Source organism: Vicia villosa, linkage group LG6 (assembly GCF_029867415.1).
Source record: "Vicia villosa cultivar HV-30 ecotype Madison, WI linkage group LG6, Vvil1.0, whole genome shotgun sequence".
Classification (NCBI taxonomy): Eukaryota; Viridiplantae; Streptophyta; class Magnoliopsida; order Fabales; family Fabaceae; genus Vicia; species Vicia villosa.
This window is the reverse complement of record NC_081185.1, coordinates 19301839-19322933: the sequence shown is the minus strand read 5'-3', so window position 1 is coordinate 19322933 and position 21095 is coordinate 19301839. Positions and strand designations below refer to the sequence as shown.

Here is a 21095-nt window from a genome sequence, read left to right as displayed (position 1 = left end):
ATTTTATTCTAAAAAGGTATACGGGAAAAAAACTATTATTGACCTAAATATTTTTATATATAAAAATGATATTTATGATCCAAAAAAATTTTATTCAAAAAAGATATACGGAAAAAAAACTATTATTGATCTAAATATTTTTATATACGAAAATTTACGATTGATTCATATATTTTTGTAACCGATACCTAAACATAAATAATATTTGTATATAGGAAAAATCTATTAATGATTTAAATATTTTTATATATGAAAATTGGTATTTATGATAAAAAAAATATTCAAAAAAAGGTATACAGGAAAAAATTATTATTGATATAAATATTTTTATATACGAAAATTTACAATTGATTCAGATATTTTTTGTAAACGATACCTAAACATAAACATAAATAATATCTGTATATGAGAATAATCTATTAATGATCTAAATATTTTTATATATGAAAAATGGTACTTGTGATCCAAAAAAATTTGATTCAAAAATGGTATATGAAAAAAAAATTATTTTTATATACGAAAATTTATTATTGATCCAGATATTATTCTAAATGATACGTAAACATAAATAATATTTATATACTGAAAAAAATTTAGTATTGATCTAATTATTTTTACATATGAAAATGGTATTTATGATCAAAAAATTTAATTCAAATTTTGATTTTAATTTACAACAAATATATTATGTAAACAAATACACGTACCAAACCAGAACCCGTGCGTATGCACGTGTTTGTTACTAGTTGAACTCAAATAAAATAAACATTAAAAAGTAACAAAAACCCTGTGACATATATCAATTGGGCAAGGTCACTTTAAGTGACTAAAAGACAAAAATAACCACAACGAATCATTACACGCCACCTAGTCATCTTCTTCAATCAAACAACACAAAACCAGTCACAAAAAACCCTAGCTCGTGTGATCTTTCACCATTTTTAACTTCAAATTTCTCCCTCATATCTCAACCAAATCACACAAAATAAAACACTAAGTTGAATTACTCCATGAATTTCAAAAAATTGACTCGAACACATAGAAAATTGCCACAAATGTAATACTACTAATGCATACAAACTGAATTTCAAACAAAAAATCACATACTTCAACCTAACCCAATGCCTACACGATGTATGACTTCAGATGCACATGTATGAACCTAGAACTCCATAAAACTATGAATGAATGGATCTAAGGGTTTGAGCAGGGTTACCTAGTGGAGGAAAGTCCACTGCTTCTTGTGTTTACTCAAAGATGAAGAGAAAAGAAGCACTTGAATATATACTCCTCTGATCTTCAATGAAGATCATAGAATCAAAACAACAAGGAAAACTTGAGAGAGGAGCTTGCTTTGAAAACTTGGATATTTGATATTCTTGAGAGAGAGAGAGAGAGAGAGAGAGAGAGAGAGAGAGAGAGAGAGAGAGAGAGCTATGGATCTGACTTTGTGAATTAGAGCGTGGTTGAGAGTCCCCTCAACTCAAGAGTTCTGAATGAAATGAGCTTATATAGTAGGGTTAGGGTTAGTTAAAGGTGTACCATGGTTGGGTTGAAAATGGATCAAGGAGAGAGAGAGAGAGAGAGAGAGAGAGAGAGAGAGAGAGAGAGAGAGAGAGAGAGAGAGAGAGAGAGAGAGAGAGAGAGAGAGAGAGAGAGAGAGAGAGAGAGAGAGAGAGAGAGAACGTGTGGTTTATTTTGAGGTGAAACGCGTATTGGTTATGTTTGCTGAGCAGTTGGTGAGTGGAATGATGTGCTGAGCTCGTAAAGTAAACTCTTTGTGCCAATTTTGGATGAAAATAGCTTTTCCTCTTTTTTGCAAGTTTTGTGGTACATGCATGCATGGTACGTGAGTTGTGTGGCCATTTGGGGTAAAAGGAAATGATGATGTATACATGTGATTCACACAAGCTTCCTTATAATCAGCTCATAACCACATGGTCCTCATGAAAACTTTTGCATTTCAGGTTCATGGTATCATCTTTGTCTAAGCATAACTCATTCCATGCACTACCACTTGGCTTGAAATTGATGTCATTGTAAAAAGGAAATATGGGAGAAGAGGGTTGATGTTGGAATTTTCTTGGAACAAAGCTTGAATTATTGTGAAAAATTCCCTTGAAGTATGTAACTCATGCTGATTTGGAACTTTGGGAAATTTCTCCAAGTGTGCCAAGTTCTTGATGTCAATGGAAAGAGCAAAGATAGTAGAACAAATCTCTTGTTAAAATGGAATTGAATTGAAGCTTTAATCACCAAGTAAACTAACCAAGTTTCCTCTTTAATTTGATCATGAGTTTGAGAATTTTTTTATTAATGAGGAGGGAGATATGGCTTTTGCAAAGTGGCTGAATGAACACAAATCTTTCCATTTTTAGTAACTTTTTGAAAACCCTAATTCTCTAAATTTGGCAACTTTGACAATCTCTTGATTTTTCTTGATTCTTGTGAATCTACATAGACACATATCAACCATGGACCATAATTGACTCATGGAAATCATGTTTGACCATAAAAAGTTAGGAGTTGACTTTTTATAGTTGACTTTTTCTAATACAATCAAATTCTTTTGTCTTTTGACCAATTGAACTTATTCTGATGACTTTCATTAATCAAAACTTCACACATGGATGCTTTGAGACACATATAAGGCCATGGAATCAAGTTTTTCTTAAAAAGTCAGTCACAAACTAACTTTGACCAAACCCCTAGCTCAGGAGCGAAAAGATATGAGAGTGTACCCAACTTCAAATCTCTTGTAAATTTTAAATATCTGATGAAGTGGTGAATCAAAGGAGATATCTTACGACATTAAAAGCCCTTGTAGCTTGAGTGAACATGAAATTGAGGATATCTCATCCTCCTTGCATTTTGATTACCAAATCTCTCTCTTATATTATTTGAAGAAAGCCAAATAGAAAGATTCCTTGATCCCATAACCATAGAACCAAATGATATGCATGAATGTGTATGTTAGGGAAACACAAGCCAATTAGGGTTGAAAAGAATAGGGTAAATTTTGGGGTGCAACATCAGAATCAGAAGGACTAGAACCTGAACCCAGTCAAAGCTCAAGAACTAAGGAAGTCCTAACACGTTACTATCAGACTCTGAAGTCGATTTGTCCTATTTTTGTCACGTGATAACTCAGAAGAAGGTTGTAGAAGCCTGAACGTTTGCAACTGATAATTACTCTTGTTGCAAAGGAAGTTCAAATGAGCTTGCAACGACATTATCCATTTGAGGAAGCTTTTTAACGTATATCTTGATAATTCTCTACAACGTCTCTATATGCTTGAAGATCTCTCCAACGACTCTTTCATCACTACGCCAAATTTGGCTTTTAGCAGCACCCCTACGAAAGCGCTTTTAGGAAAAGCGCTGGCATAGGCTTCGCTAAAGACAAAATTAAAAAACACGCTAAAAAAGCGCTCTAATAGTGGGGGGTATGAAAGCGCTTTTAAGAAGCGCTCTGGTAGGGGGGGGGGTTATGAGAGCGCTTTTCAAAAGCGCTCTGGTAGGTGGGGGGTACGAAAGCGCTTTACAAAAGCGCTCTGGTAGGTGGGGGGGAACGTGGGGGGAACGAAAGCGCTTTTCAAAAGCGCTCTGGTAGGGGTGTTTAATGAGAGCGCTTTTTGTCAAAAGCGCTGGTATAGACCAGGCTATGAGAGCGCTTTTCAGAAGCGCTTTAGTAGCCTTTATTACTAAAAATTAAAAACCAAAACACGCGTTACTGTTTCTCATTTCTCTCTTTCGTTTTCTGCAGAACCCTTCCGTCCACCACTGTTCTTCATCCACAAACCCTCACTGCACGCGAAACCCTTCCGTCCACCACCATCGGCAACCACCGTCGGCGTCCCTCCGTCGGCTTCTCCTCCGTCACTCGTTTTATCCACCGCCGGTGAGTTTTAGGTTTAATTTTCAGTGAAAATTTTATTTGGTATCAAAGATTGAACTTCTGCCTGCAACTTGTTTGATGAAATGCCTGAAAGAAATGATTTGAGTTGATAATTGATGAAATGCCACAATCCTTAGTAGGTATTTTTAAATTCTAAGTTGATTTACTTCCGCTTTTCATGATTCAAAAATCCATGGTTTTTTGGCTGTAGTGTTGATAAAATTCTGAAGTTACTGAATACAAAATAGACTTGCCACTGTTTATCACAAAATTTTGGCATTTCATCAAACAATAGTAACATAGTACGGCTAAACTTGCACCATGAGTATCACAAAATTTTGGCATTTCATCAAACAATAGTATCACAAGTGTAGCTTATTAATGTATTAGAATGAGACTTTTCTATTAGAATTGAGTTAACCAAATCTTTGTGCCATCTTCAAATCTTTGTCTCTGGTTTCTACTTTAAAATATATATTATATACTTTTATTTATATATAATAACTCTATGATATATATGTTGTGTGTGTATGAGATTGAGAGTGATGGTATATATATATTGTACAATAAATTGGCTTGTTCAAGGATGCCAAGTACTGTAAAGTATGAGAATGTAAAGAATGAAACAAGAGTGAGTTAATGTATATAGACAAGGATGATTCATAAGGTTTGCTTTTGAGCAAAAAGTTTTATAGCTTCGTGTTAGTAGTGGTGTATTTAATTAACTGCATCGTGTGTCTTGTGTTAGTAGTGTTAGTAGTGGTGTATTTAATTAACTGCATCATGAGCTATTCACCCATTCTTATTATAATCATACATTGAATTGAATTTCTTGTATAGGTCTGACTGGATTGATAACTTTGGATCTCTTTGGAGCTCGTATCATTGACTCTGGTACTACATATTTAGGAGTATGTACACACATCAAACTATTGTTGATTTCCTTTGTTCAATCTATTTTGTCTTGGTGGTTACTAACTTTGTGAATTTGCTATAGGGGTAACTTGTGTATAGTGAAAGTTTGATCGTTTCCCAGCCTAGTTCGACGTTTGGCGTTTTCTTGAGTTCGGTAACATCCGAGGTAAATTTCTTTCTCAAATTACTGGTATTATGATGAATTTGTCTGAAATTGTGTGATTATATATGTTACGTTTTATTGCTTCGGATTCATTCCGTTTATACTTTGCGTTTTGACAGAAACACATTAGTTTTATGTGTTTAGAGAGTTAATATAGGAGGTACTTACTAACTTTGTGAATTGAATTCGCCATAGGGGTTACTTGTGAAGAGTGGAAGTTTGACCGTTGTTGTTTAGCTTAATTAAGACATGGATAAGACATGGATGAATTCAAACCGATTGTCGAAAGAGTACGAGAAAGGGGTATGGGAATTTGTTGAGTTTGCGGTTGCGAACTCCAAAGACCCGCTTCGAATGCCGTGTCCTTGCTTGGGTTGCTGTTATGCCGGGGGTAAGGTTGACGGGAATCAGTTGGGATCTCATTTACTACGGTTTGGAATTGATAGAAGTTATACATGTTGGACAATGCATGGTGAGAAAAGTACCGGGAATGCTGGGTCGAGGTGTAATAGGAAGTATGCTTCAAACGACGATTGCACAGACACATACGATTGTGATCGAGTCGAAGAGATTGCAGAAGCGCTGGAAGAAGATCTAGCGGATTGTCCCAAAATGTTTGAGAGGTTGGTAAGCGATGCAGAGAAACCGTTGTATGATGGTTGTTCAAAATTCACAAGATTGTCTGCGGTGTTAAAGTTGTACAACTTAAAGGCGGACAATGGATGGTCGGATAAAAGTTTCACAGAGTTATTAGCCCTTATGAAAGATATGCTACCAGAGGATAATGTTCTTCCCAATCGAACGTATGAAGCCAAAAAGATGTTGTCTTCTATTGGAATGAGCTATGATAAGATACACGCATGTCCAAACGATTGCGTTTTGTTTCGAAACGAGTATGCAGCGTTGAATGAGTGTCCTAAATGTGGTGAATTTAGTTTTCGAATGTCAATTCTAAACCGTTTATTAATTATGTTTTACATTTTATTTTTAGACTGCTCCTATAAAACCCGCAATTAAGGGTAAAGGGATTTTACAGGAGGAGGAGTCTGTTGCATCGCTAAAAGAGGTACATTTAAAGTGTTAATATATAATCTGAATCAAAATATGCATGATTTTATATTTTACCTAACTTATATGATTTTTAGGCATCCGCTCGGGAGTCACAACAAGTGACGCAGCAGGTTCGTAGTGTACCACCCAGTGGTCCTCCGAAGCAAGCGGCAAGAAAAGGCGGTGCTTTTGTGCCTCGATACCGGGCGACACTCGCAACAATGGTTGATATGTCCGATATGAAGGATGGTGCTTTACGGGAAATCGATATGGATGAAAGTGTCTTCGGTATTGAGTTCAAGTCACATATTACAATTGATGACTTGCAAGAGATTTTTAACCAAGATCAACTAGGCGTCAGTAATATGCATTCATACATCCGGTAATATTCACTCATCCGATATATTATTTAATTAGTCCCACAATATAATTTATTTACACTTTTCAATGAAAAGAATCTAATGTTTATTATGTTTTTATTTAAGGTTGTTGTATGACAGAGTGTTGCGCGGGACTGCATTGTCTAACAGATTCCGGTTCGTGTCTTCCGCCCATTGCAGCGGAATGGAAATTGTTTCGGATCCGGAATCTGTTAGACAGCGCTTAGTCGATAGATTCATGTCCACCGGCAATACAGAATGTCTGCATCTTTGGGCGTATAATACCCGACCAGTAGGGTTAGTTTCTCATTCTTTATTCATCTAATCTCTGTTTCTTTAGTGTATAGCAATATTTTCATATAACCTATTGTTTTAATTTATAGAGCACACTGGTTGCTGCTTGCTATCAACCCGATAAGGGAAGTCGTGTATTATCTGAATTCGGTAAAGGGTGAATGGACCAATTATCCGGCCATGAAGGAAATCGTTGATTTGTAAGTGGGATCGTTCTAAATATATATTCGTGTATATTTATATATTTACTTATTTGTGGGATTGATCTAAACATATGCTTTTATATATTTGTTAATTAGATCAATACAAGTATTCCGTAGTCAACGGGACGCACAGGTATCCCGGACTAAATCAAACAACATCACCTGGATCGAAGTGCAGGTACATTACTTTTCACAAATTTGCTCATAATATTTATGCTACTTGGTAAAACAAGACAACTTATATAGAATCTTATTTGTTTTTCTATGTAGTGTCCGCTACAGCGTAACAGTTCAGACTGCGGATACTTTGTATTGAGGTTTATGAAAGAAATCATTCAGGCGAATCAATTAGAGATTCCTCCCACGGTATAAAGTTATAACTTAAGATAATTTCATATAATTTATTACATTTACCTAAATATATTATTCATATTATGTTTTTGTTTTATAGTACCTTGACGAATTCCGTGCTGCTGGGTACTCGAAGCTAAAGTTAGAAGAAATCAAAGAGGAATTGTGTCAATTTTATATTAAGCTATTTTTCATGCAGATTTGAACTATAATATTGTTGATTTTGTAATGATGTATATATATAATTTTGTAATGATGTATATATATAATTTTGGATATTATAATGGTATATATTAGTATATATATTGTCTTACTGATGGCTGAAATAATATAGTCGAAAATATATTACAGGTCGAAAATATATTACAGGTCGAAAATATTACAGGTCGAAAACATTACAGGTCGACTGGGAGGATTAAATTATAGGCTGCACATAAAAATACCTCATTTAGCAACTACAGCGCTTCTAAAAAGCGCTCTTAAAGGTCCACATACTAGAGCGCTTCTTAGTAAAAGCGCTGGCAAAGACCAGTAAAAAAGCAAAAAAAATTAAAAAATTACGCAGCATACAAAAGCGCTTTTGGAAAAGCGCTCTGGTAGGCCCCCCTATGAGAGCGCTTTTTCTGGAAAAAGCGCTCTCATAGGGGGGCCTACCAGAGCGCTTTCCAAAAGCGCTTTTGTATGCTGCGTAATTTTTTAATTTTTTTTGCTTTTTTACTGGTCTTTGCCAGCGCTTTTACTAAGAAACGCTCTTAAAGGGGGGTCTACCAGAGCGCTTTTTCCAGGAAAGCGCTCTAATAGGGGGTCCTACCAGAGCGCTTTTTCCAGGAAAGCGCTCTTAAAGGGGGGGTCTACCAGAGCGCTTTTAAAAGCGCTTTCGTAGCCTACGCCAGCGCTGGCTATGGCAGCGCTTTAAAGCGCTGTTAAAGGCCAAAAAAAGCGCTGTGAAAGCTGTTCCGTGTTGTAGTGCATGGAACTCTATAAAAGGAGCTGAAGATTTGGAGAAAGATACAACATTGCACCTTAACAAGAAAAAGAGAAGTTATTATGTCAAAATAAAGAGCACAAGCTAACTTAGAACTTCTTATCATTGAACATTCTTAGAAGTTCTTAAGTCTCAGATTTTTATGTGTGGTAATATATTTACAACTCTGATTGTATATCCAGTGTAACTATCACTCTATCACTATCATTTATATGTTAGAAAGATTGGTAGAAGTCTCTTACATGCGTGCTTGAGTAGTAAACTCTCTTGCTTGTATGCTTGAGCTAGGGGTGTTCGCGGTGCGGTTTGGACAGTTTTTAAGGTAAAAGTCATCCGAATTGCAAGAGAAAAATGCACGCGATTCGGTTGGCTTTTAGAAATAAAACCGAAACGAATAAAACCAAACTAATGTAGTTTGGGTTGGTTCGGTTGGTTCAGTTTTTTACTAGATTTTTATTGATTCATACATACACATATTGGACAACATAATTTTATGTTTAGTCATTCATACATGATCATAAAATAAGTTTATTGTTCAAATAAGTTTATAATTTGATGTCTAAATATGAATTGCATCTTATAATTTTATCTGATGTCTAATGAATAATATACATGAAATTACGTTCTAAAATAAATTTTAAAAAATATTGTACATCATATATAAAGGGATGCAAAAATAATGTCCATTAAATATTTTTTTAATCTTATCCCTATCGATGTTAACAAACAGAAAATGAAAAAAAAAGTAAATATATATTAATTTCATCTCAAATAAAATTATTAGTTTTTTAAACAAATAATATTTTATTTAGTGATATGTAAATTAAAATAAATATCATACAAAAAATATGATAAAATAGATACATAGTACATGTTGATTTCTCTAAAGAATTTAAAATATATGCAATAGTTTGTAAGTTTTGTTACATAATGCGGTTCGGTTTGGTTTGATTCGGTTTGCCAAATACAAACCGTAAACCGAACCAAACCATGCGGTTTGGTTAGAAAATGATCCAAACTAATTTGAATCAAATGTGGTTTTTGCGGTTTTCGGTTTGGTTTGGTTGGGTAGCAATTTTATATTAGACTGAAGGTCATATTTTGAAGATCCAGACTTTAGGTCATATTTTGAACAATCAGAACATGATATCAGATCTTTAGAAGAAAAAGCAGAAAAAGTCAACATAATTCACCCCCTTTTTGTGTTTTCCTCGCCTTCAAATAATAAAAAGGAAAAAGGAAGAAATATCAAACCAAAGTATTTGGAGTCGAGGTACCAAGATCACCTTGCGAACAACCTGAAATAGGTTCAGCACCTCAGCCGAAATTACGGCTGTATGGAAAAACTTCCTCACTTGCTCCACGACTTGTCCATGTGCCTACTTCAGACTGCAAACTTCGTCTTTAAGAGATTTCAGGGCCTCGAAATGAGCCTCGGCATTTTGAAGAAGGGTTTTTCGATGTTCCTTCGCCTGATGAGTTTTTTCCTCAAAAGCATCTTAATACCTCGTATCCAACACTTTGAGGGAATTCTCCAACTTAGTTACCCAAGCAGGGAGAGTAGAAGGGGAGTCATGAAGTTTTTTCCTCCTCTTGCAAAGAGACGATAGCCTTAACGTTCTCTTGCAGTGCAACAATCTCTTCCTTGAAAGTTAAGAACCTCAGTTTCATAGCTTCACATTTCCCTTTTCAAGTATCCATTTTGTTGATGGGATTTCCTAGAGCCATGACGTCCCCCTGTCAGCAGAAACAATAGAGAATAAGCCTTGATCATGCTATGAGTAATTTCATATATGAGTTTCATCTTCTTTCCATCAAGAATATTTTGAATGAAAGATAAATCCGATGTCGATACTGTAACACCCCATTTCTACCCGACAATTATTCAAGAATCAGAGTTTCAAAATTTCTCGACAAACAAATAAGGCGTCACATATTCGTTTAATAATAAATCACTTCATCGCATTTAGCGGATACATAGCACTTTCTAAAACAAAATAACTTCTTTTATTAATAAAACAACGGAGTCATAATTCTCAATTTCCGAATCAAGTAACATCTTATTCACATAAATAACATCATATTAATAAAGCAACTTCACTTAACATATCATCCTAATAAACCAGGATAGTCGCAATAAACAACAACATCATAAATCGCCCCCCGAGTGCTACGTATCAGAGCGACAACCGACTCGATTAATGGAAACTAAATCTTCATACTCAAACACCTGCACGTTACCAATATAAAGGCAACGGAGAACAAGAGAAAAGGGTGAGATATCAAATCATATAAGTGAGCGCATGATGAATTGTATATTAGGATCCAGGCATATATAGGTATCACATCGCAAGTATTAATATTGCTATACACTTCATGCTTTCACTAATTCACAAATCTCACATATTTTACATCTCACAACAAGTCACCACAAATCATATTCACCTCAATTACATATAAATCTCATTCATTTACTTTGCAAGCTAATTCATGATACATCACATATAAGTCACACCAGACATATTCAGTTAATTGTATTCATAAGCATCAATATCATCATACTATTCATAAAATCATCAATTTACATCTTCACATACTTTCATCATTTAATAAGTCACAAAATACAATCACGATATAGTCACAAAACGTCACAACTATGAATCACATATGACACATGGGACATGACTCATGTACATGCATGTGATACCAATTGGAGCTTCAGCCTCCGTCACCAATTGCCAATTCAGGGCATAAGGCATAAGCCTTCGTCACCAATTTGCCAATCCAGGCCGTCACCAATTTTCCAATCCAGACTGTCACAGAGTATGCATATGAAATGTGACTCGACAAACAAGACATACACAACATACTCATCACAATCACACATCATCACTAGGCATACGCCCACGTCACTTATAATTACCAATTATTAGAGGTAATTCAACGTCACAATTAATCATTCATCTTCACATATAAATAAACTCATCACGACATCATCATCATCATGTTTCGGCATATCACGGCAAACATATAACTTCATATATTAACTAAATCATCACAACAATAATCATTTATCATTTACTTCACCAAATATTCGTTACAAGGCACACGCTCGTATCACAATCATCAATTCATAAAAGATATTAACACTTCACACATAATACAACAACTTCATATGACAACGGAACAATTCCGACAATTCACCAAACCAACGGTCGGTATCATTAGCAAAATAATCACCAAGATATCCACAACAATTCTTAAGGTATGATCACAATTCGATACCGGTTAATTGGACACAATTCAATTACTTATCGATTATCCAATTCATTCGGTTACATACTCAAGATATTGTAATTTACCGATAAACCGAATAGTTAATCTAAGTTCAAGATTATTTCAATTAAATAGACTCATTGAAAATTAGTTCAACCATTAATTTAATCGACCGATTACTCTCACAATTTCTACAAAATAACATCACCACGTTAATGTACTAATTAAGCTTAGCACAAAATAACCCTTAGTTCTCCGTTCAATGTTATCTTGTTTACTAAAAAAAAAAAAAAACTAATTAAGCTTAGCTACCACGTCAATTTTCATCAAATTCCGGTCAACTAATTATACCGTTTAATTCGGCTATTTCGATCAACGGAGCTGTTTTGCATCTTATTATAACTGCTACTACTGATACCAATTCAAGTGATTCCATCCCTAACATGCACTACTACTGTTTTCATTATAACTCATTCTAAAATCATAATACATTTCCTTCGTATTACCTCCATATTCATATATTAAGCAACAATATGCATATGAAACGCAATATGGCACGAATATGTGAAACAGAAAAGAAACAAGTTACAGTTTCATAGCAAAGATATACATGTTGGAATTTTATGAAGGTTTGGTAGTATAATTTGTGTGTAATATTTCATTAAAAAAACAAACTAATTATAAGTAGTAATTCATTTGGACATTCTTTTTAAATTCCAAACATATGCCTCAAAAAAATAGAATATATTATAAATTGGAACTCCAATTTTAAAAGCAAGCCATCAAGTTGAAACCAATCATTGTTTAATGTATTCAACACATATTCAACGACTAAAAACTAGTAGTTGCTTTAAAAGAATCATAAGATTGTTCTGATAACTTAAAAAAATGCTGTTGTGGCCTCCTACAAACTTGTGCTTAAAAAGCAACTAGAGACTTTAGTTCATGAAACAATTACTAGTTCATATGCCCCGAGCAAGACTAATCAAAAGGAGATCTCTCAAAGGAAGAATAATGCCTGTATCTGCAAAAAGAAGGTACGTTAATACTTCACTTCAATTGTTCCTACTAAATGTTTTAACTTGTTTTCTCTTTCTTTCTTCAATAAATGATTTATAACCTATACTTCCTAGCAAATATTATTGTCACTTCCATGTCTAAACTTTAATTTTTTCTTTTATAAAAATTCAAACTTTTGTAGGTTTAATGATGTTGGAAAATTATTCGGCCAATATTTTGGACTAATGTTTGCAATAATTGGATTTCAATCAATCAACACAAACAATGAAAAATCTCTACTAGTTATGGCTTTGGCTTTAATGATAACTCTTTACTACATGAGTTTGGTGTTCGTCAAAGTGTTGCAGCTTCGCGTTCGATTCATGATCACAGTTAATGTTTTATTTGGAACTCTTGTTTCACTTATATCTTTGTTCATTATTTCGCCGTTAATTGGTTGGATATATTTTGGCTTGTGGATCTTTTTCATCTTTGCTTTTGTGTGCTTTAAAAATGGAAAAGAGATCTATCATATGATCCCAAAAAAGATACAAAGTTGTTATGGAAGGTCACATAACAAAGACAATAGTGACATGTCTAATACTTCCGAACAACATGTTTAGAGCAACTGATTAATATGCAAATACAAATATGTTGTTAGTATTATGTTTTAGTATTGCATTTGTGTGGTTTGATTTTAAACAATTTGTGTGTTGTATTTTTATTTTGTTTCAACTTTATTGTGAGATTGTTGTAAGATCATGTTCTTTTCAAATTTGTAATAATCTAATAGCTATTTTGTTTCAATTTATTGTAAGTTTGTTGTAAGATCTAATAGCTACTATATTGAAATGACTAATTGTGTGGTTTTGTTTCTCCTGATTTTTTTAATAGCATTATTTTTGGAATAAAATATGTATGGAATTTAATAAGTATAAAATTCACTAATATATATATATTTTTTTTTTAATACATTTTCTAGTAAAAACATTTGTTTTGAAAAATATTATTGTCATCGATTAAAGTTAACGTGGACAAACTATAGATTCAGTTAATGCACACAAACCCTAAAAAGGACCCTTTAGTGACAAATAGAAAAAAAATGGTTTATGATATATTTTAATAATGAGAGAGAATCTCATTATAGGTCTACCATCAAAGACTAAACTTGGCATGGCTAAAGGAAAGGGTTATAGGAAAAGAAAAAGCATCATGCATATTTATCAAAGCTTGAAGCTCTTTCTCTCAAGACTTTTTCTTTTTTATGTCTCTTCCACTCTCACATTCTTTATCTTGACTTAATAATAATTCTCCAAATTATATAAATTTTAGTGTACTAAGATTATATTAAGACTTGTGTGTTAGAGAATGTCTTCTTAGCAGTATTTAACTTTTTATTTTATTTTTTTTGTCTCCATCAATTAAGAGAATTACTATTTTCTTCTTGTCCAAAACCAATCGTAATACATATAGTTTTCTTTGCAAGACTTATTTTTTTTTCTATTCTCATTAGACACACAATTATTTTCATTTCAATCCATTTAAATAGTTCACAAATTCTATAAATTCTAGTAAATGTTTTTTTATATTTATTTTCTCTTTATTTATTAAAAAATTCACACTATTTTTTTGTTCGCATAGACTAAATGTGTCTGAATCCGCCAATAAATATATATAAATATATATATATATATATATATATATATATATATATATATATATATATATATATATATATTTATATATATATATATATATATATATATATATATATATATATATATATATATATATATATTTATATATATATATATATATATTGTTCGCATAGACTAAATGTGTCTGAATCCGCCAATAAATATATATATATATATATATATATATATATATATATATATATATATATATATATATATATATATATATATATATATATATATATATATATATATATATATATATTTATTGGCGGATTCAGACACATTTAGTCTATGCGAACAATATATATATATATATATATATATATATATATATATATATATATATTGTTCGCATAGACTAAATGTGTCTGAATCCGCCAATAAATATATATATATATATATATATATATATATATATATATATATATATATATATATATATATATATATATATATATATATATATATATATATATAGGTCTACCAGTGGTTCAATTCATCTTAAATTTATACCACTTGATCAAAGATATAAGAATAAGTTATCACGCTAATGGCAGAGTATCACCCAAACTTTTTCTACAAATCCCAACAACAGTATCTCGAGGGGTACCAAGAATCCCATAAATCCGACCTCAAAATACTGTTGGAAAATTTCAATGCGTCACAAATTCATTCTCACCCAAATTACCTCTGCAACCCCCAATCTCAATATTTCGAGGAACCACAAGAATCCTATAATCCAAACCTCGACACATTAATTGGGGATTATAATTCGACACTAACTTATCCTCAACCGAATTCCCTCTACAATCACCAATCCCAACATTTTGAGGAAAGTAGTTGAGGAAAGTTCTAGTGAGAAAAGAGTGGAGATTGAGAAAAATCCACCAACACCATCTGAAAGGGAGGTTGTAGAAGAGGTAGAGAAGGAAGAACCTATTGTTGTTCCTCTTCCCTATACCCCACTGATTCCTTTCCTGCAAATTTTTATGGAAGCTAAGGTAGAATTCCAATCCAAAACGTATGTGGAAGTATGGGAAAATATCCACACCGATGCACCTTTGTTTGAAGTCTTGCATAAAAAGATAAAGTTAGAGGACCATGAAACTATGGATATCATTACTGTTAAGAGGGTAAGGTTAACCTTTGAGGTGGTGGATAATATCACTAAGCCCGAACTCGAAAATCTGATACTTGGGATAGATCCAGAACCGCCACCACGATTTCAAAAGAATAAACCACCCCATAGAAGAAAGAAAAGAAAAGGTGAGGGGTATGTGAGATGGCTTGATAAGTGGCCATGGAAAACGAGGTTTTCTAAAAGTTCAACCGATGAGTCATTCTCGAGAGAACCACCTTGAGTGCTTGCACTCTTAAGCCGTCGAGCTATCGACGTTAAACAAAGCGTTGCGTGGGAGGCAACCCACGAGCTTTCAATTTAATGTTTTCCTTTTATTGTTTGAACTTGAAGATAATAAAGATATGGATCGCCTGTCACGTCTCGGCCATATCTAGGAGAAAAATCTATAGACGATCATCTCAAAGATGAATGGGTCTCCACGCACATTATTACGAGTGTTGCTGCTGGTGGTGTCACAGTTGATGAGTATGATAGGAGAAGATATTTCCTTCGGACGCGGAGCAGATTTGGTCGTGATAGCCCGCTAGTAGCATCCATACAGGTTTTGTCTTTCCTCTTCCACCTTTGATCAAAACATTGAGGACAATGTTTGGTTTAAGCGTGGGGGAGAAGCTTTACCGCTTTCATTTATTGCTTTATTTATTGTCTTCTAGTTATGTTGTCGAGTCTTTATACGTGATTTTCTATTGCTTGCTATTGAATTTCCCCGAAATTTAAAATTTTATTCCACCAACAAAATTATTTTCCTTTTGATACATGGTATGCACACTCTGAGAGTATAGAGGTTGTTACACTTTATGCATTGTTAGAAAGACTGAGAGATGTTTCAACAACATTGATACCATCCTGACACCCTAAACCCCCTCATTATGTGATATCAATTTGGATGCCCATTATGTTGAGACCTTAGGATCAAATTTTCAAAGTAGCTCTTAAGTAGTTTATATTAGCAGTCAGCACCATCTTAAGCACAAACTACGTAGGGAGTCGACGAATATAAGTGAATGATCCTGTTTTTAATAAAAAAATGATTTAATTGAAAAATAAACTTCTAAGTTAGGTGACCCTCACCCGGTCATTTAGCCCAACGGTTGTTAATCCAATAAGGATTTAATAATTAGCACCCGTTGTTGGTTGGCCTAGAGGTCACTGGTACTGGGCTTGGTAGGGTGGATTACGGTCTGATCCCCTGCAACCACAGTTGGGAAATATGGGGCTTCACCATTTAAAAAAAAACCAGAACCCCGTGCTAAAGAAAAAGGATCATAGTCGCTAACCGATTTCCCCTACTATGTACGTGTACGGATAACGGGCTTAATGTGATTGCACTTGAATGAAAGAAAGCGAAAGAGAAACGAGAGATATAGGTTGAGTTATAATGGCATAATTCGAACTGATTTGCATAAAGAGGTAGTCTCTGAAACATTGTGTCATTACGGTATCCTTGATGTAACATTCTCCTGATTTTAATAAATATATATTTTTTTAATAATATTACTTTCGGTTTAAAATGTGTATGGATCTTAATATGTATAAAAGTCTCTTTTCTTCTTCAAGTACTCATTCACTAATATAATTTTTTTTTAATACATTTTCTAGTAAAAAAAGTTAGAAACCAGAAAAAGGGTGCTCAAAGAATCACTATGAAATCTATTTAGTTGCATGATGTCTGGATTTTTTCACCTAAAGGACAATGTAAGTGTTAAAAAATATTATTATCATCGGTTAAAATTAGCTTGCACAAAGTATAGACTCAGTTAGTCGACACAAACCCTAAAAAGGGACCCTTTAGTGACAAATAGAAATTTTCATATACTTCCAAAAATATGGTATGATATATTTTATGAAAATTTCTTTAGCCACCTCCCTATGGGGTCACCCCCAGCGAAAAATCCAAATTACCCCTGCTTCGGAAATGAACTTCCGAAGCATTTATTTTTTTTAAAAATTTCCACAATTCGGAAGTGCATCTCCGAAAACACCTCATGGGGGGTGTTTTCGGAGATGAACTTCCGAAAGTTCATATTTTTGGGGGTTCGGAAATGAACTTCCGAATTATGCAGAAACTGTGTTTTTTTTTATGTTTTTCTTAACAGTCTCGTATTTTTAATTAAAGGAAACCGGAAAATAAAATAAGCGACATATAAACAGGAAATACTAATATGATAAAATCCGAAAAAATACTGTGCGAAAGTAATAATACTAATATATAATAGTCGATCCAAATCCGAAAGTAATAATATTGTGCGAAAGATATAATCCGAAAACAAAAAATAAACAAACCCGACCACTACTGGGTGTGCCTAACCCTCTCTCCCTGGGACCTCCTCTGCCGCCTGTATGTCACCGCACGACCCGCATCAGTGACGATCATCTCCATCACGGCCACTGCCTCTGGACCGCCCTGATGAACGACACCTCGATCCAACGCGTCCCGTCCAAGCATATCTATCAGCTGGCAGATCGGCAGGAGATCAATGGCGTGGTCATCCTCGGCCTGCTGGTTCTCCAGGATCTCCTCATGTGTTGGCCTAGGAGCGCCGGGAGCGTCGGGTGTCAGCAGAGGTTGGGACACCCGATAGAACCATGTGACGTATCCCTCCACACTGTGCCAGTCCTGGGTGACCCGAATGCGATGGTACTCCTCCGGTACCACATGATGCTCCCAATCCTCAAATATGGCAGTGACCTGCACTCGGGTCACTGTGTCGGGAGCAGCCTCAAAGGGTGACCTGGGTATCATCTGCACGGTATCATCTGCATGAATCCGAACTTCGGACTCCATACCCAAATAGAGCGCCATCCACTCACTGGCTTCGATCCTCTGGATCCGGGAGTGGTGCAACAGCGTCCCCCTGATCGGCAGGTGGAGAAGACACTGCACATCATGCAAGGTGATCGTCATCTCCCCAACCGGCAGGTGGAAAGAAGACGTCTCCCTGTGCCACCGCTCCACAAAGGCCCCCTGCATGCCGTGGCTGATGGTGGTGTACCCCGTCATGTAGAGCCCACTAAGCCCTGAACCTCTCACCGCGTCGTTAAACCACTGAGCAGTTGGTTTAAACAGACTGAAAATCTTCCTGGAGTGGTTCACCATTTTCAAAGGCTCTCTCTCCTGTTACAACAAAAAACAAATAAAAAGTATGTTAAATAGACCGTTAAGAAAATATCGAATAAAAGGGTAAATTAAAAACGGTTAAAGAATATAGTCAGATGAATTAAAAAAATACCTCTCCCTACCATATACGCCGAGCGACGTGCTCGTGGTAGGTAAGCAGCACGGAAGTGTCACTGGGCCCTCCCGGGTAGCCCTCCTCTTGCTCATCCTCCTCCCCGTGTGGAGGGTCAACATCTGGTACCTCCTCGTGGTATGGCACTGCCTCCTCCTCCTCCTCCTCCTCTCGCTGGAGGGAAGAAGATACCCGAACCAGACGACTCCTCGATCCAGACGTAGATGTACCCTCGTCCATCTCCACAGAACTCGCACACGTCCCCAGCCCTGCCCCCGTCCCAGCGTCGACGCCAGCTGCGCCGCACGCTCGCGTCTAGCCGACGTTGTCTGTGTCTCTCTACCCTGACGGATGCGTGCTTGGTTGCCTGACATGTTCCTGAAAACAATTGAGATCGATTAATATGCGAATGCGAGACAACAGAAAAAACAAAAAAAATTGAAAATCTGATACACTTCGGAAGTTCATTTCCGAAACTGGGAATGGAGGTGTTTTCGGAAATGAACTTCCGAAACACCCCTGCGCAGAAGTTCTCTGCAACCTCCAATGGCAGACCCCAAAAACCTAAATCAAAACTACTTTAATGCCTACTAAACAACCTAATATCAGTACCAATCTATCTTAATGTGATTTTTTCAATTTCTAAACACCCTAATATAGTAATGAACAATGGATCTAAAATTTGAAAAAAAATTATAAACTTACCAATTAGTGTTTGAGATAGGGTTTAGGTATTGATTGGAAGAAGATGTTGGCAATCTCTGATACTACACACTTGCTTTTTGAAGAAAATTTGAAATAGGATGAGTTTGAAGTTGAATTAGGGTAAATGAATGGGGGAGGGGGCTGTTTTGCTAAATCTGTTAAACGCGCCGTATTTCGGAAATGAACTTCCGAAATGGTGTTTTCGGAAGTTCATTTCCGAAATAAGACAACTTTTTAAAAAAAAAAGGCGCTTTCGGATATGCATCTCCGAAAACACCTTTTTCTTGCTTTTCGGAAGTTCATTTCCGAAGTCAGGGGTAAAAATGGTTTTTCGCCAGAGGTGGCCTAGAAGGTAGGGAGGTGGCCAAAGAATTTTCCTATTTTATTGAGAGAGAATCCACTGCAATATATTGCTTTGAGACGGGGTTAGGTAAATAAGGAGGGTATGTTATATTCTCATCATAGGTCTACCATCGAAGACTCAACTTGGAAAGGGCTAAAGGAAAGGGTTTATTGGAAAAGAAAAAGCATCATGCATATTTATCAAAGCCTGAAGCAGCGTGCCTTCCAATTTTTTTTAATGTTTTTTCCACTCTAACATTACTTATCTTGTCTTCCAAATTATATAAATGTTAGTGTACTAAAATTCAATGTCATGTTGATTATAAAAGCCTCATGTCTAGTTTGTGTATACTTTTGTCTTTTTCTCTTACTCTCTTTAGCATTCTTTAATGTTAAATCTTTAGACACAACAATCGAACTCATTCAAAGGCTTTATATTGTTATCCACAATAACATTAGCACCAATTGTGTCACTTAGTGGAATTTTTCATGCCACGCAACCTGTCTAAACAAAATATATGTGGTGGTATCAAGCAGGTAGATTAAAAAACATAGAAAAGAAATGATGTGTGACATACATAGCTTAATTATTTTAAGTTTAGATAGTTTTTTTTTTGGTTTTTGGACGGAAAGTATAAATAGTTTATCAACTAGAAATTGTGCATATGAATTTTGGGTTCATGATATTTGCAATAATAGTTTTCGCGTCATATAGCAGTGCTGATTGTGAAATCTTAATTTGTACAAATACTATCACCTAACACAAAATCTGATCGTACCTGATCAGGAGAGTCGTCAAGGCCTGCTCGGATGCTGGGTCTTCGTGAAGTGAGAGGGGGGGGTGTACCTGCAAGGTACTCCGATGCCAAAATGAGTAGAGGAGCAAAGGAGAGCAAGTACAAGCTAGAAGTTAGAGAGAATTGAATACCTGACCCTCTAGTGAAAGAGGGTATTTATAGCCCCCAGCGCTGGGCCATGATCTCGCTATTTGGACTGGATGCCCAGGCCCAATTAGGAGACTGCCAGGTTTCCTGGGCGGAAATATCGGAGGTGCGTGTTGCCCTCTGTCCTGGTTAACCGCTCCAGAATCTAAGGGAGACGCGGTCTTCTAAGGACCACATGGACTCCGTATTATTCAGAGGGTTGGATATGAAGGAGCCTTGCGAGGAGCAGGGTCCTCGGCGGGAAGGGTGCTCGCGGAGAGCATGGTCCTCGGCAGAGATGTCAGCGGGAGGCACCCATGTCGAGCAGGGAGGTGGCGAGCACCATTAAGCTGGATGGAGAGTGCAGCATGGCTTGGGCCTCGAAGGTTAAGTGGGCCGAAGCTACATTGGGCCTAATCTCGCCCCAATCCAGAACAGGAGCCCTCCAAGTTGGAGTCTCCTGGTCAAGAGGCTGCGACTTTGATGATGCTCGGCCTCGCGACGATATTCGTCCTCGATGGGATAGGCGCTCGCCGAACG

At 35.6% G+C, this 21095-nt stretch overlaps 1 long non-coding RNA gene across 1 annotated transcript; it reads left to right on the top strand.

Annotated features, from left to right (window-relative positions):
• The first annotated feature begins 3587 nt into the window (after nt 1-3587).
• LOC131611307 (uncharacterized) lies at nt 3588-5296 on the top strand. Its single transcript, XR_009286845.1, has 4 exons — nt 3588-3901; nt 4739-4809; nt 4896-4979; nt 5172-5296. It is a non-coding gene; the product is annotated as an uncharacterized LOC131611307 (long non-coding RNA).
• Nucleotides 5297-21095: the final 15799 nt, after the last annotated feature.